General features: G+C 31.6%; 1 pseudogene; it reads right to left on the bottom strand.

The window, feature by feature from the left end:
* Window positions 1-8,185: 8,185 nt before the first annotated feature.
* LOC136203086 (ATP synthase subunit delta, chloroplastic-like) lies at window positions 8,186-9,187 on the bottom strand (annotated as a pseudogene).
* Between the last annotated feature and the right edge of the window lie 7,133 nt (window positions 9,188-16,320).

Here is a 16,320-nt window from a genome sequence, read left to right as displayed (position 1 = left end):
AGAAAGGATTTTGTGTCATTAACCATATCTAAGCTTGTCCCTAAGATAAGAATGTCATCTACATATAGGCATATAATCACATAATTCGAATCACAAGATTTAGAATAGACACATGTATCCGATCCATTAACCACATACCCATTGGAAAGTAAAACACTGTTAAATTTTTCATACCATTGCTTGGGTGCTTGTTTCAACCCATAGAGTGACTTTCTCAATTTGCACACTTTGTCCTCGTGTCTAGGTATGACGTGTCCTTCTAGTTGGTGTACATAAATCTCCTCTTCTAAATCCCCATTTAGAAATGACGTCTTTACATCCATTTGATGTATCACCAGGTTATAAATTGCTGCAATGGAAATCAGAACTCTAATAGTAGAGATTTTAGCAACAGGAGAATAAGTATCAAAATAGTCAATTCCTTTCTTTTGACTATAACCCACTACAACTAATCTAGCTTTAAATTTTTCAATGGATCCGTCAGGCCTCAATTTTCGTTTAAATATCCATTTACACCTTATAGGTCTAGAGCCTTTTGGCAGATCAACTAATTCCCATGTATGGTTGGCCATAATGGAATCTATTTCACTCTTAATAGCTTCTTTCCAAAAATCAGCATCTATAGAAGTGACTGCTTCTTTATATGTTTTTGGGTCTTCTTCTATTAGATAGGCAGACATAATCTCATCAGTAATGTTATCTGGATTTTCTAATAGAAAGGCTGAAATGAAATCTGGTCCAAAGCTATTTTCTATTCTTCTTCTTTTGCTTCTCCTAGGTTCAAAAGCAACATCATTTTCATTCTCATCCTGAGGTAGAGATGAAGCAGACACAATTGGAGTAGGAATAGGTAATGAAGTAGAAGCACTAGTTGCATCACACTGTTTGTCTTTCTTTAGGGGAAAGGCGTTTTCAAAAAACACTACATCTCTAGATTCACATATGCTATAGTCGTTTAGATTCATGAACCTATAAGCAGCACTATTTGAGGCATAACCAATGAAAACACAATCAAAGGTCTTGGGTCCTATGTTTGGCTTTCTAAAGGATGGAAATGCAACTTTAGCAAGACAACCCCAAACTCTCAAAAAAATCAAATTGGGTGCAAAACCCTTCCACAGTTCATAAGGAGTTTTATCTAACTTTTTATGAGGAACCCTATTCAGAATATAACATGCATATAAGACAGCTTCCCCCCACATGTTATCAGATAACCCAGAACTAATTAACATGACATTCATCATCTCTTTGAGAGTTCTATTTTTCCTTTCAGCTATACCGTTTTGTTGAGGTGTATACGGTGCACTAGTCTCATGTACAATGCCATTATTCTCACAAAAGGACTTAAGGAAAAAGGTTCCATACTCACCTCCCCTATCGGATCTAAGCCTTTTTATTTTCTTATCTATTTGATTTTCTACCTCTGATTTAAACTTAATAAACATATGCTCAGCCTCATCTTTTGATTTCAATAAATACACTTTGGTATATCTAGAGAAGTCATCAACAAAAGTAATGTAATATCTTTTGCCACCTTTGCTAACAGAATTTTTAAAATCAGCCAAATCAGAGTGAATTAAACCAAGCAGTTCTGTACTTCTACTCTCAACAGGTAAGAAAGGTTTCTTTGCAAATTTTGCTTCCACACATATAGAGCATTTGGAATTAATTTCAGAATTAGTGACATTTATAACATGCATATTTCCCAATTTTTTAATGGAAGCAAAATTTACATGTCCTAATTTACCATGCCACAAATCAATGGATTCACTCAAGTAAACAGAAGCAGATGTAGTTGCATTAATTCCAACAGAATTCACATGGACAGTGTTCAAAATAAAGAGGCCATCAGCTAGGTACCCTTTTCCCACAAAAGTCTCATTCCTAGTGAGAATAACCTTATCAGCCTCAAAAATAATTTTTAAACCAGCCTTATTTAGTAAGCTACCAGAAATAAGATTTCTACAAAGAGCAGGCACATACAGCACATTATTTAAAGACAAGCTTTTTCCAGAAGTTAACTTAATTAAAACTGTTCTTTTACCGACAACACCAGCAGCAGTGGTGTTTCCCATGTAGACGCATTCCCCATCGGCAGCGTCCTCAAAGTGATTAAACAGATCCTTGTTTGAGCATAAGTGCCTTGTAGCTCCAGTATCTAGAACCCAGTCCGTTTTGTTTTCAACCAGATTAGCTTCAACCACAACACCAACAATAATTTCTTCATTTTCCATCATGAATGGTTACTAAAATAATAACCATTGGATCAAGATCTAATGGTTGATATTAATTAATTTGACTTTACTTAATTAAAGAAATAATAAAACAAAAAAAACCCAACATTTAAGCATCCAAATACGATAGCCCCCTATTAATAGTAATTGCATTGGAACCAAGCATTACTTTAAATTATATTAAATATACACGTGAGACAATTTTAAAAATGCTTAACCAATCGAATTACACTAATAAATATTAAAATTACTATCATTAATTATAGAAAGTTTAATAATTATCATTAATTTAGTAATTAAATTTTAAAACCACTATTACTTTAATTATCGTTAAATGATATTAGGAGGAATTTAAAGTTCCTTAAAAATTAAAATTTAAATCTAAATCTACATATAGTTAACTATAATTTTTTTTTTTTACAAATAATTACTTGTGTAAACAAAGACCTAATTTACCCCAAAAGGTACCTCAAAAGGTGAGGATTGTCTCACATATTTAAGGAGCCATATAGCTTCTTCGTTTAGCAATGTGGGATGTCTAACACGCCTCCCTCACGCCCAATTCATTTGGTGCGTGACGTCGATATCAGCGGGAGCCCCAACATTGAACCATGACTCTGATACCATGTAAACAAAGGCCTAACTCACCCCAAAAGGTACATCAAAGGGTGATGATTGCCTCACATATTTAATGGAGCCATATAGCTTCCTCATTTAGCAATGTGGGATGTCTAACATGCCCCCCTCAATTTGCGGGTGTAGAAGTATTGTAAAAGTAAAATAAGTATATGTGTAATATAGTTAAAAAAATTTACGACTATGCTAAATGGATAGAAAAAAATGATTTTCAAATCATTTATGTATCACGCTCAATGTTAAAAAAATGATTGCCAAGACTAGCTAGGCGATCGAAATAACATGACATACATTTGTAGTGGATATTAGGGGTGTTAATGAGCCGAAATGATACCTAACCTAGCCAGGCTCATCTCTATTCGGCTCGGCTCGATCTCGAAACTCGTCTAACCTAGAAATTTTTAAACTCAGCTCGAGCTCGAAGCTCAACGAGCCTATAATTTATGTGTCATGCAATGTTCAAGAAAAAAAGACTGTCAAGACCGGCTAGGCGGTTGAAATAACATGACATACATTTGTAGTGGATATTAGCAGGTGTTAACAAGTCGAACTGATACCTAACCTAGGCAGGCTCAGATCTGCTCAAATCGGCTCAGCTCGAGAATCAAAAAGATCGGGCACGACTCGAGCTCGAAGCTCATCTAACCGATAATTTTTTTAGCTTGGCTCGAGCTCGAAGCTCGTCTAACCTAGAATTTTTAAGCTCGGCTTGAGCTCGAAGCTCAACAAGCCTATAATTTGTGTGTCATGCTCAATGTTCAAGAAAAGAAAGAATGTCAAGCAATCGAAATAACATGATATATATTTGTAGTGGATATTATGGGTGTTAACGAGTCGAACTGATACCTAACCTAGGCAAGCTCAGCTTGGGAATAAAAAAGTCAGGCTCAGCTCGAGCTCGAAGCTTGTCTAACTTAGATGTTTAAGCTCAACTCGAGCTCGAAGCTCCACAAACCTATAATTTATGTGCCATGCTTAATGTTCAAGAAAAAAAAACTGTCAGGACCGATTAGGCGATCGAAATAACATGACGTACATTTGTAATGGGTATTAAGGGTGTTAATGAGTCGAACTAATCGAGTTTTATGTAAAAGTTTTGAACTTTATGTAAATTTTTATAAATAATTTACCTAAAGTTATATTTTTTACAAAAAAAAATATCATTAACTTCGCAAAAAATTGAAATATTAACTTCACGAAAAATCGAGTTTTACATAAAACCTTTAAACTTTATGTAAATCTTTTATTTTTAGACATAAAATTGTAATTTTATAAGAAAAACATTAATTTTGCGAAAAATCGAATTTTACGTAAAACCTTTGAACTTTACGTACATTCTCTAACTTTAGCCATACTTTACGGAATGTTGTATTTTTACCAAAAAAAAATCATTAACATCGCAAAAAAATCAGGTTTTATGTAAAACCTTGAACTTTACATAAATTTTCTATTTTTAGTCATAATTTGCGTAAAATTTGAATTTAATTTATATAAAGTTGTACTTTTTAAAAAAAAAATTATTAACTTTGTGAAAAATCAAGTTTTACATAGAATTTTACGTAAATCTTATATTTTTTATATAAATAAAATTGGATTTAATTTACATAAAATTGTATTTTAAGAAAAAATCATTAGTTTTGATAAAATTCGAGTTTTACGTAGAACTTTTAAACTTTATATAAATCTTATATTTTAAGATAATATATTATAAAATTGGATTTAATTTACGCAAAATTATAACTTTTAAATATCTTTGAAAAAAAAATCGAATTTTAGGTAAAAATTTAAAGTATTAGTTGGTTGTTTAAGTTAGAGAAAAACTTATACAACTAGGGGTTATCCATTAGCTAGTTGTTTGTTTTAAAAAGTCCACAAAACAAAGTCCACTAATATGAAGAATTAATTTGAATTGGAGGTGGGCTTTTCAAAAAAATAAAATAAATTCCAACATGTTTTTTGGTGCACCACAATAATGGTTTGCGAAAATGATGAAAAAAAACATTAAAATTTAACTTTTTATTAATCCACGTTAACTTATTAATTTGGTAACTTGCTATTATAAGTGACCTATAGTAAATATACACGTTTTTCTATAATACACATGGATGGGTAATACTCATTGAGAAATAATATATATATATATATATATATATATATATATATATATATATATATATATATATATATATATATATATGAGATCAGATGTGACACATTTCTTATGGTGTGATAAGTCTTATTGTGTGACAATGACTAATTTTGTAATTAACCAAAAGGAGGTGGCAAATTTGTAAATAAAAGGAAAGAGAAAATTGTTTTATTTTTTTTTCTTTAAAATGCATTTTTCCAACTTTTCCAACCTTGTTTTTTTTTAAAAAAATTATACCGTTGGACTCGTCTTAATTAGACGGTCATTTTAAGATCCCAGAAGCTCGGGTCAAAAAAATTCCGGTGAATGGAATTCGGCGATCTGTTTTTCTGTGAGAAAGAAATGTCCAGAAAATTCTCAAAAAATTTCAGAAAATGTAAAACATTATTCTGAGAAACTTTAATTCTTGACTCAAAATGAGATTCCTTACGGTTTAGTCTATCAACGGAATCCGGCGGTTAGATGGGCGTTTTCCGATAAAAAAACCCGAAAGTGCGCATAAAATTCTCAAACAATTTCAGAAAATCTACAAAATTATTTGGAGAAACTTTAATTCTTGAGTCGAAGTAGTATTTCTTACGGTTCAGTCCCAATAGAACTTTTTCCTTAATTTTATCAATTTTACATCCTTCAACAATTTATTAGGTCAAAACCGTAAGAAATCCCGCTTCGGCCCAAGAATTAAAGTTTCTTAGAATAATGTTTTACATTTTTTGGAATTGTTTGAGAATTTTCTGGGCACCTTTTTCTCGCCAGAAAACGCCCACTCGGATTCCGTTCACCAGAATTTTTTTTACTTGAGATTCAGGGATCTTAAAATGACCGTCTAATTTAGACGAGTCTAATAATATAAATTTTTTCGAAAAAACGAGGTTAGAAATGTCGGGAAAATGTATTTTAAAGAAAAGAAATAAAACATTTTTCTGTTGGAACAATATAAGTATTACGTTAGAACAAATGATACACTGATTTGGAACAATGTAAATAGGACAAAAAAATGTGTCCAGAAAATTATCAAAAAATTTCAAAACATGTAAAACATCATTTTAAGAAACTTTAATTCTTGGCTCAAAACGAGATTCCTTATAGTTTTGACCAAATAAATTGTTGAATCATGTAAAATGGATAAAATTAAGGAACAAGTTTTATTGGGATTAACCCGTAAGAAATCCCACTTTGATACAAGAATTAAAATTTCTTAGAATAATGTTTTACATTTTCTGGAATTTTTTGAGAATTTTCTGGGCACTTTTTTCTCGCCAGAAAATGCCCACCCGGATTCAATTCACCGGATTTTTTTTTACTTGAACTTTAGGGATCTTAAAATGACCGTCTAATTTAGACGTGTCTAATAGTATAAAATTTTTTGAAAAACGATGTTAGAAATGTCGGAAAAATGTATTTTAAAGAAAAGAAATAAAACAATTTTCTGTTGGAACAATATAAGTATTATGTTGGAACAAATAATACACTGATTTGGAACAATGTAAGTAGGATAAAAAACGTGTCCAGAAAATTATCAAAAAATTCCAAAATATTTAAAACATCATTTTAAGAAACTTTAATTCTTGGCTCAAAGCGAGATTCCTTACAGTTTTGATCCAACAAATTGTTGAAGCATGTAAAATGGATAAAATTAAGGAAAACGTTTTATTGAGACTTAACCGTAAGAAATCCCGCTTCGACCCAAGAATTAAAGTTTCTTAGAATAATATTTTACATTTTTTGGATTTTTTTGAGAATTTTTTGGGCAATTGTTTTCTCGTCGGAAAACGTCCACCCGGATTCCGTTCACCGGAATTTTTTTTACTTGAGCTTCAGGGATCTTAAAATGACCGTCTAATTTAGACGAGTCTAATAGTATAAAAATTTTCGAAAAACGATGTTAGAGATGTCGGGAAAATGTATTTTAAAGAAAAGAAATAAAACAATTTTTTCTATTATCTCTTTCATTTTATTTACAAATTTGTCATCTTGCCATTTTTAATTATCATCAAAACTACGTAGTTTTGTTATGTCACAGAATAAGCTTCTTGTCACACCCTAACCGTTGTCACACTGGATCTCACCCCTATATATATATATATAATGAAGATTAATATTCAAAGTAAAACTACTAGTTCTATTATTCAAACTAAAACTATTAGTTCTATTTTGATCAGAATTTGGATTAAGGAAAGAAAAAACTATATATACCTCCCATATATGAGAATTTTGCAGGTATTTGGAAAGTTCTGTTTATTTTATGAGATAAAAATTAAAAGAGTTAGCACTTTCAGAAACTCCATAACACAAATTTCTTTACCATCTGAAGTGAGTTTCTTTTGTTCAAATTTGCGTGGATCATCGTAAGAATCTTAGTTACTTGTTGCTTGTTGTTCCTGTTTACTGTTTGCTGTTTGCCTTTGGAAAACGCTGCTTTTCCAAAAAGCATGCTTTTGTAAAAAGTTATTTTTCAGCTGTAAAAGGTAAAAGTGTCTAACCAAATACCTAAAACTTTTAAAAGGCAAACATGAGATGAAAAGTAGGTAAACAAACACCATCTTAGAGGTTATTCTTTGCTTTCCCGAACAACTCATCAATCATATTCTATGCTCCAAGAGATAAATATCCAAATCTAACTATGGTTTAGTATTCTTTATGTTCATAAATTATTGGGAAAAGTACAAAAATAAACCCTGTGGTTACACCTATTTTCGAACAACACCTATGTGGTTTAAAAGTTTGCAAAATGGTACCATGTACTTCATTCCGTTAGCAAACACATACCAAATTGACTAACGGTGTTAAAAGTCAAAGGAAAAAGAGTTAATTTGGTCCTTATATTTATTTATTTTATAAATTAACCCCCTTATTATCTAATTATCACAAATAAACCCCAAAATAAAAATTAAAAATCAAATACACCATCTTCTCTTTAATTTCTTATTTTTGATCTTCTTTCTCTCTCTATGTTAATTTCTCTCTCTAAAATCAATTGAATTTCACACTTTACCTAATTAACTTCGAATCATTGTTCAAATACCCATCAACACCGAGAAGTCTAGGAGAGAGAAATTCATTGGGATGGAATATAAAACTGCAAATCGATCTTGTTCTTGGTCCTTGAGTCGTAAAATTAATAATAAAGCTCTGTAACATATTGCTATGGCCTGGCAGACAGACATTGATGCTCCAAACAAATTCCATTTTTCTTCTTCGTTACCAAAATATACTAATTATGTTCCAATATTACAAAACTCAAAACTCAGTGCCAACATCAAGAATTTCCAATATAAAAGCATTTTTATAATTTATACACAATCTAAGCAGCTAATTAAATATCACCCAAATCAATTTGAGATGCAATTTCCTCCAACTGTTTATTCACACTCAAATCAATAAGCTTCGAATCCATATTGTCCATTTCTTATGGTGAATCCAGCCACAAAACTTGGGTCAATCAAAGTCTTAATCCTCACATTCTTAGCTCCAGTTAGCTTCTACACTTGCTTCGCTATCTGAGCCAAATGCTGCGACTCCAATTTCACCACCGAAGTCACTGTTGCCAGCTCTGTATCCGTTATTCTATTGTACACAATCACGATTTCATTTCGATGCGCTTCGCGTCTATCAAGATGTTCAAGAAATTTGAAGTGTGAGGCTGAAGTTCCGTCTCTTTCGCAATTTCATCCACCACTTCCCGTTTCTTCTCGATGCTGATTGTAGGATTCAAGAAGAAAATCAGCAATTGAGGACCTTCAAATAGCTTCTCGATTTTCTCAACATCCGCAGCGGTGGCCTCTAGAGTGCTGTTTGATCTCGTGATATCGGCTAGGGCGGCTCCGTAACTGCTTGCAGCTGTCGCCGACATTCTCGCACCATAAGCACCGCCGCCTCTGCGGCTGTTAGTGGCAGTGGATATGCTGAGAGAAGGAAAATTGGCGGAGAAGGAAAGGCTGAGGGTTTTTTGAGATGAAATGGTTCCGGAGAGGCGCGCGGTCGGCGGGATTTGGGATTGGAGAGAAATTAGGGCATGAAATAAGGGTATGGTGATGAAGAAGGAAAGAAAGATTACGAATATGACAGGTGAGTGAAGGGAGAGAAAGAATAACAAGAAATTAAGGAGATAGGAGATGATGCATTTGATTTTTAATTTTTATTTTGGGGTTGATTTGTGATAATTAAATAATAAAGTGTGTTAATTTATAAAATAAAAAACTATAAGGATCAAATTAACTCTTTTTCCTTTTACTTTTAACACCGTTAGTCAATTTGGTATGTGTTTGCTAACGGAATGAAGTACATGGTACCATTTTGCAAACTTTTAAACCACATAGGTGTTGTTCGAAAACAGGTGTAACCACAAGGTTTATTTTTATACTTTTTCCTAAATTATTTGGTTAGTATATGCTTTCTCATTATTATTATCAGTGATGAAACTACAATTTCACTCAGTTTTACATAATTACACACAATTACACCTTATATGAAAATGGATGAAATTACCCAAAACTCATGTAAGACCGATTAAAAATATTTTGAAACATTAGCTCTGAGGTCTCATAAAATTATAGTTGTGTTTTAATAGGTTTGAATGCATTTTCTCTGCAATTTCACTCAGTATCACATAATTTTACTCAATTTCACCTCATGTAAAAGTTGGTGAAATTGGTTGAAACTCATGTAAAACTAGAACTATTCTAAAACATTAACTTCAAGGTTTCATTAAACTATAGTTGAGTTTAAACATGTGTAAATGCACTTTCACTCTAATCTCTCAAAATTTCAATCAATTTCACCTCATGACAAAGTGGGTGAAACTCATTTTAAACTGACTAAAACTATTATGAAACATTGGCAATGTTTGATCAAATTATAGTTTAGTTTCAACATATTTAAATGCACTTCCAGACCAATTTAACTTAGTTTCACTTTATATGAGTGTGAATGAAAATGGTTAAAACTCATTGAAAACTGAATAAAGCTGTTCTTAAATATTAATTCCATTATTTCATCAAATTATAACTGAACTTCAATAGGTTTATATGCACTTTTACACCAATTTTACCTGGTTTTACATATCACCTCATATGAATATGAGTGAAATGGGCTAAAACCCATGTAAAGCTTGTTAGAAAAATGGCTTTGGTGTGTTGAATAAAAATGACTTTGAAAGTGTGGGGTATATTTGTCTTTAAGCACTTTGCTCTCAAGAGCACTTTTACAATCCCATATGGGAAACTTATAACCCTTTGAGTGGGTACATATAGAATTGGGCTTTAGAAGCCTTTAAATTGTGTTAAGTGGTTTTTAGCAAATATACCACACGCGCGCGCTCGCTCGCTCGTTCGTTCGCGCGACGCCCGTCCTGATTGGATCCGAATTTTATTTTATTTTTTATCCGTTTCAACTTCTTTGAATTTTTCTTCAGCATTTTAATTAGTAAAAAACGAAACCTTATTTATCTCCTGGTCTCACTCCACGTTCTAACGTGTATATGAACGTTCTAACGTTCATATTTCTATGGCCTATAAATACAATAAGTTTCCAGCTTTGTATATACAGTTTTTTCATTTAATCTCTTCAATCAAACTTTCTGGGCATTTAAAATTACACTATTGCTGTTCCATCATCTTCGACTTTGAGTGCACAAGTTTGAAGGTTTCTGTGTTAACCTTGGGGAGTGACCGGAATTACAGATTGCACCTCGGTCTGCCGAAATCGCTTTCAAGGCAGTGGCCTCCGCCACGGCACAGTTCGATTTCCGTTCTCAATTTCAATTCGGTTTTTCTGTAACCCTCGTTTGTTTCCTACAATTTGAAAGCGAGTTTCTGTTTCGCAATCATATCTGCTTTAATTGCGAAATCCCTTCGTGACCTCTCCAAACTTGAACCTATGGACGGTCTTAATTACAAAAGATGGTCGCAGAAAATTCTGATTTTCTTTGAACTGCTCGAACTGGACTATGTTGTTGTCCAGGATCCACCCTCTGACCCAAATGGTCCTGCCATGTCTCTGATTGTTCAGCAGTACGACACTCGTTCTGCAAAATACGAAAAAGACAACAAAACAGTTAGGGGTCATCTCCTAAATCATATGTCGAACCCACTGTTCGATATTTTTGGCAATAAAAGGTCTGCCAAAGAAATTTGGGATACCCTGAAAGAAAAATACGGGTCGGATGATGCAGGTAAACGTAAATACGTGGTTGGAAGATGGCTCAATTATCAAATGGTTGATGAAAAACCAATCATTGACCAGATTCATGAATATGAGAATCTAGTTGCTGAAGTTCTGGGTGAAGGCATGACAATGTCTGATCTGCTGCAAGCCAATGTCCTCCTGGAAAAATTTCCACCCTCCTGGAGTGATTTCAGAAACCATCTGAAGCACAAGAAAAAGGACTTCAGTCTCCAAGAGCTTGTTAGCCACATGAGAACTGAAGAAGCAAATAGAATGAAAGATAAACAACTTTCCTCAAAATCTGTTTCAATTAATGCTAATATTGTTGAATCTGTTGTGGTGCCAAAAGACAGGACCAAAGGACCCTCAACCAAATTCCAAAAAGGCTCAAACCAGAACAAGCCTTTCAAGAAGAATGGAAGAATTCAGAAGAGGAAAGTAGTGGAATGTTTTGTGTGTGGTAAACCTGGCCACAAGGCATTTCAGTGCTACCAAAGGAAGAACCAACAACACACCAATCAGAATCCAAACAACGGAGCTTCTCCACAATCCAATCTGACAAATGCACATCACCATTTAAAGTGAACCCATATATATATATATATATATATATATATATGGAAGAGTTCTCAATGGTGAGTCTCCATACATGGGGACTATTAGATTCTGAATAAATGACCTACTATAGTAGGTTACCAAGAGGTTATCAAGTTACCTAAAGGCATATTTCTCTCTCTATAATAAATGATTGTCCACTTTTTAAAAAAAAAAATACTCTCTCTCCATAATAAATCCATTGATTGCTACATTAAATCATTTAAAATCATATATGAAATCATTTAGAAAAAAAGAGAAAATTTGTGTGAACTTAAAAAAGACTAAACCCATTTTGATTCAAAAAAAACTAAAACCATTTTCATTTGAAAAAACAAAAAAAATATATCAAATGGTTCTCTCCAATGCCACCTCCTCTTACTCTCAATATTTATTAGAAAATCAAATGGAGATATTTGAATTAAAATCTTTTAATAATATTTTGATACATATATTATATTTAGTTAGTTAATTATAAAACGTAATATATAATTTCTTTTGGAGTTAAATTTATAGGGTTAAGGTGTAAAAATACCCCTAACGTTTTAGGTCAGGAGTAATTTTATCCCTTATGTCTAAAATGATGTAATTTTACCCTTAACGTTGGTAGCCAAGAGCAATTTTACCCCTAACATTGATAAGTTGAGTCAATTTAAGAAATAATTCATCAAATTGTCTTCTCGGTCATGAATCTTATCATCTACACTTTACACATGCGTCATTTTATCACTCAATAGTAACAAATCACAAACATATGTGATGTGAAAAAATAAAAATAAACATACTGTATTTTGTACGAATTGGACAAAAAAAATTCAAAATTTTTACCGAATTTATAAATATTAATCTTCAATTCTATTATTAAATCATAAAAACATGAAATCTTTTTTTTAGAACCAATTGACATGCAATTTGTGCAAAATAAAGAACAAGATATCTGTGTTTTATAATAATGTCTGAAATGGACCCAAATTACCAACGTTAGGGTAAAATTGCTTTTAGCTACCAACGTTAGGGGTATTTTTGCACTTTATCTCTAAATTCATATGATTTATTAAGGCTTAATACATTAGAAACCCATTCAACTTACGTCACGTCACGTCACGTCACGTCACGTTACGTTACGTCACGTCATGTTACGTTATGTTCGGTTGGAGATCGTAAGCTCAATGAATGTTTATAAATAAACGAAAGCTTAAAGAAATAAAAAATCTAAGGATTTTAAATTGAGCTTACAATCTTGAGGATTTATAGATTGAGCTTACAATCCTAAAGATTTATAAATTGAGCTTATAATTATTACGTTATGTTACGTTACTTAACTTACGTCATGTTATGTTACGTTACGTTAGGGATTATAAGCTCAATGACTGTTTATAAATTGAGCTTATAATTATTATGTTACGTTACATTATACTACGTTATATAACATTATATTACGTTACGTTACGTTACATTACGTTACGTTACGTTACGTTACGTTACGTTACGTTACGTTACGTTACGTTACGTTACGTTACGTTACGTTACGTTACGTTACTTTACGTTATGTTACATTATGTTATGTCACGTTGCATTGCATTACACTAAGTTGCTTTTCATTAAGTTTCACTGAGTTACATTATGTCATTTTATGTTATGTTAAGTTATGTTACAATAAGTTTCATTAAGTTACATTATGATAAGTTACGGTAAGTTACATTATGTTGCGTTATATTATGTTACGATACGTCTATATTACATTATGTTACGTTACATTATGCTACATTATGTTCTGTTACGTTACATTATGTTATGTTATGTTAAGTTACGTTTTATTACATTACGTTATTTTACATTATATTACGTTATGTTACAATAAGTTACCATTACGTTAAGATAAGTTACATTTCATTACAATAAGTGATGTTTCAGTTTAATAATGTTTTAGTACAGTAATGTTTCAATACAGTAATGTTTCAATACAATGATGTTTCAGTTCAATAATATTTCAGTTTAGTAATATTTCAGTTAAGTAAGGTTTTAGTTTAGTAATGTTTTAGTTCAGTAATGTTTCAGTTTAGTAATGTTTAAGTTTACTAATTCTTCAGTTCAGTAATATTTCAGTTTGGTAATGTTTAAGTTCAGTGATGTTTGAGTTCAGTAACGTTTCAGTTTAGTAATGTATCAATTTAGTAAGATTTCAGTTTAGTATTGTTTCAGTTGAGTAATGTTTCAGTTGAGTAATGTTTCAGTTTAGTAATATTTTAGTTCAGTAATGTTTCAGTTAAGTGGTGTTTCAATTCAGTGATGTTTCGATTCTATGATGTTTCAGTTCAGTGATATTTCGGTTTAGTGATGTTTCAGTTTAGTGATGTTTTAGTTAAGTAATATTTCAGTTCAATGATGTTTTAGTTCAGTAATATTTTAGTTTAGTAATGATTCAATTCAGTAATGTATCAGTTCAGTGATGTTTCAGTTAAGTAATGTTTTAGATGAGTAAGGTTTCAGTTTAATAATATTTCAGTTAAGTGATGTTTCAGTTAAGTGATGTTTCAGTTCAGTTATGTTTCGGTTTAGTGATGTTTCAGTTTAGTGATTTTTGGTTCAGTGATATTCGGTTTAGTAATATTTCAGTTCAGTGATGTTTCAGTTTAGTGATGTTTAAGTTCAGTAATGTTTCAGTTTAGTAATATTTCAGTGATGTTTCAGTTCAGTAATGTTTCAGTTCAGTAATGGTTCAATTGAGTGATGTTTCAATTTAGTAACATTTCAGTTTAGTAATGTTTCAGTTTAGTAATGTTTCACTTGAGTGATATTTCAGTTCAGTAATGTTTCAGTTTAGTAATGTTTCAGTTCAGTAATGTTTGAGTTCAGTAATGTTTCAGTTCAGTAATGTTTCACTTTAGTAATATTTCAGTTGAGTGATGTTTTATTTTAGTAATGTTTCAGTTCAGTAATGTTTCAGTTTTGTAATGTTTCAGTTGAGTGATGTTTCAATTTAGCAACGTTTTTAGTAATACTTCAGTTTAGTAATGTTTCAGTTAAGTGATGTTTCAGTTCAGTAATGTTTTAGTTTAGTAATATTTGAGTTCAGTAATGTTTCAGTTCAATGATGTTTCAATTTAGTGATGTCTTAGTTCAGTAATGTTTCAGTTCAGTGATGTTTCAGTTGAGTAATGTTTCAGTTAGTGATGTTTTAGTTCAGTAATATTGTAGTTCAGTAATGTTACAATTAAGTAAGGTTCCAATTTAGTAATGTTTCGGTTCAGTAATGTTACAGTTAAGTAAGGTTCCAATTTAGTAATATTTCGGTTCAGTAATATTTTAATTTAGTAATGTTTCAGTTTACTAATGTTTCAGTTTAGTAATATATCAGTTTGATAATGTTTAAGTTCAGTAATGTTTGAGTTCAGTGATGTTTGAGTTCAGTGATGTTTCAGTTTAGTAATGTTTCAATTTAGTAATGTTTCAGTTTAATATTATTTCAGTTGAGTAATGTTTCAGTTTAGTAGTATTTCAGTTCATTAATGTTTCAGTTCAATAATGTTTCAGTTCAATAATATTTCAGTTGAGTGATGTTTGGGTTCAGTGATGTTTCGATTCAGAGATGTTTCAGTTTAGTAATGTTTCAGTTCAGTAATATTTCAGTTCAGTGATGTTTTAGTTCAGTAATGTTTCAATTCATTAATGTTTCAGCTTAGTAATGTTTCAATTCGGTAATGTTTCAGTTCAGTGATGTTTCAGTTCAGCAATGTTTCGATTGAGTAAGGTTTCAGTTTAGTAATATTTCAGTTTAGTGATGTTTCAGTTAAGTGATGTTTCAGTTCAGTGATGTTTCAGTTCAATGATATTTCGGTTCAGTGATATTTCAGTTCAGTGATGTTTAAGTTTAATGATATTTTTGTTCAGTGATATTTTAGTTCAGTAATATTTCAGTTCAGTGATGTTTCAGTTCAGTGATGTTTCAGTTCATTGATGTTTCAGTTTAATGATGTTTTAGTTCAGTAATGTTTCAGTTCAGTAATGTTCCAACTTAGTAATGTTTCAATTCGGCAATGTTTCAGTTCAGGGATGTTTTAGTTCAGTAATGTTTCGGTTGAGTATGGTTTCAATTCTCAGTGCTATTTTAGTTAAGTGATGTTTCAGTTTGTTGCTATTTCAGTTCAGTGATGTTTCAGTTCAGTGATATTTCAGTTTAGTGATGTTTCAGTTCAATCATGTTTTGATTCAGTGATATTCAGTTCAGTGATATTTTAGTTTAATAATGTTTCAATTTAGTAATATTTCAATTCAGTGATGTTTCAGTTCAGTAACGTTCAATTCAGTAATGTTTCAGTTCATTAATGTTTTAGTTGAATGATGTTTTAGTTTAGTAATATTTCAGTTCAGTAATGTTTCAGTTCACTAATGTTTTAGTTCAGTGATGTTTCAGTTTAATGATGTTTCGATTCAATGATGTTTCCGTCCAGTGATGTTTCAGTTCAGTGATGTTTCAGTTCAGTGATGTTTCAGTTTAGTAATATTTTAGTTCAGTAATATTTCAGTTCAGTAATGTTTCAG

This window comes from Euphorbia lathyris, chromosome 8, assembly GCF_963576675.1.
Source record: "Euphorbia lathyris chromosome 8, ddEupLath1.1, whole genome shotgun sequence".
In the NCBI taxonomy this organism is placed as follows: domain Eukaryota; kingdom Viridiplantae; phylum Streptophyta; class Magnoliopsida; order Malpighiales; family Euphorbiaceae; genus Euphorbia; species Euphorbia lathyris.
The sequence above is the reverse complement of the archived record's forward strand: the minus strand, read 5'-3'. Positions and strand labels throughout refer to the sequence as shown.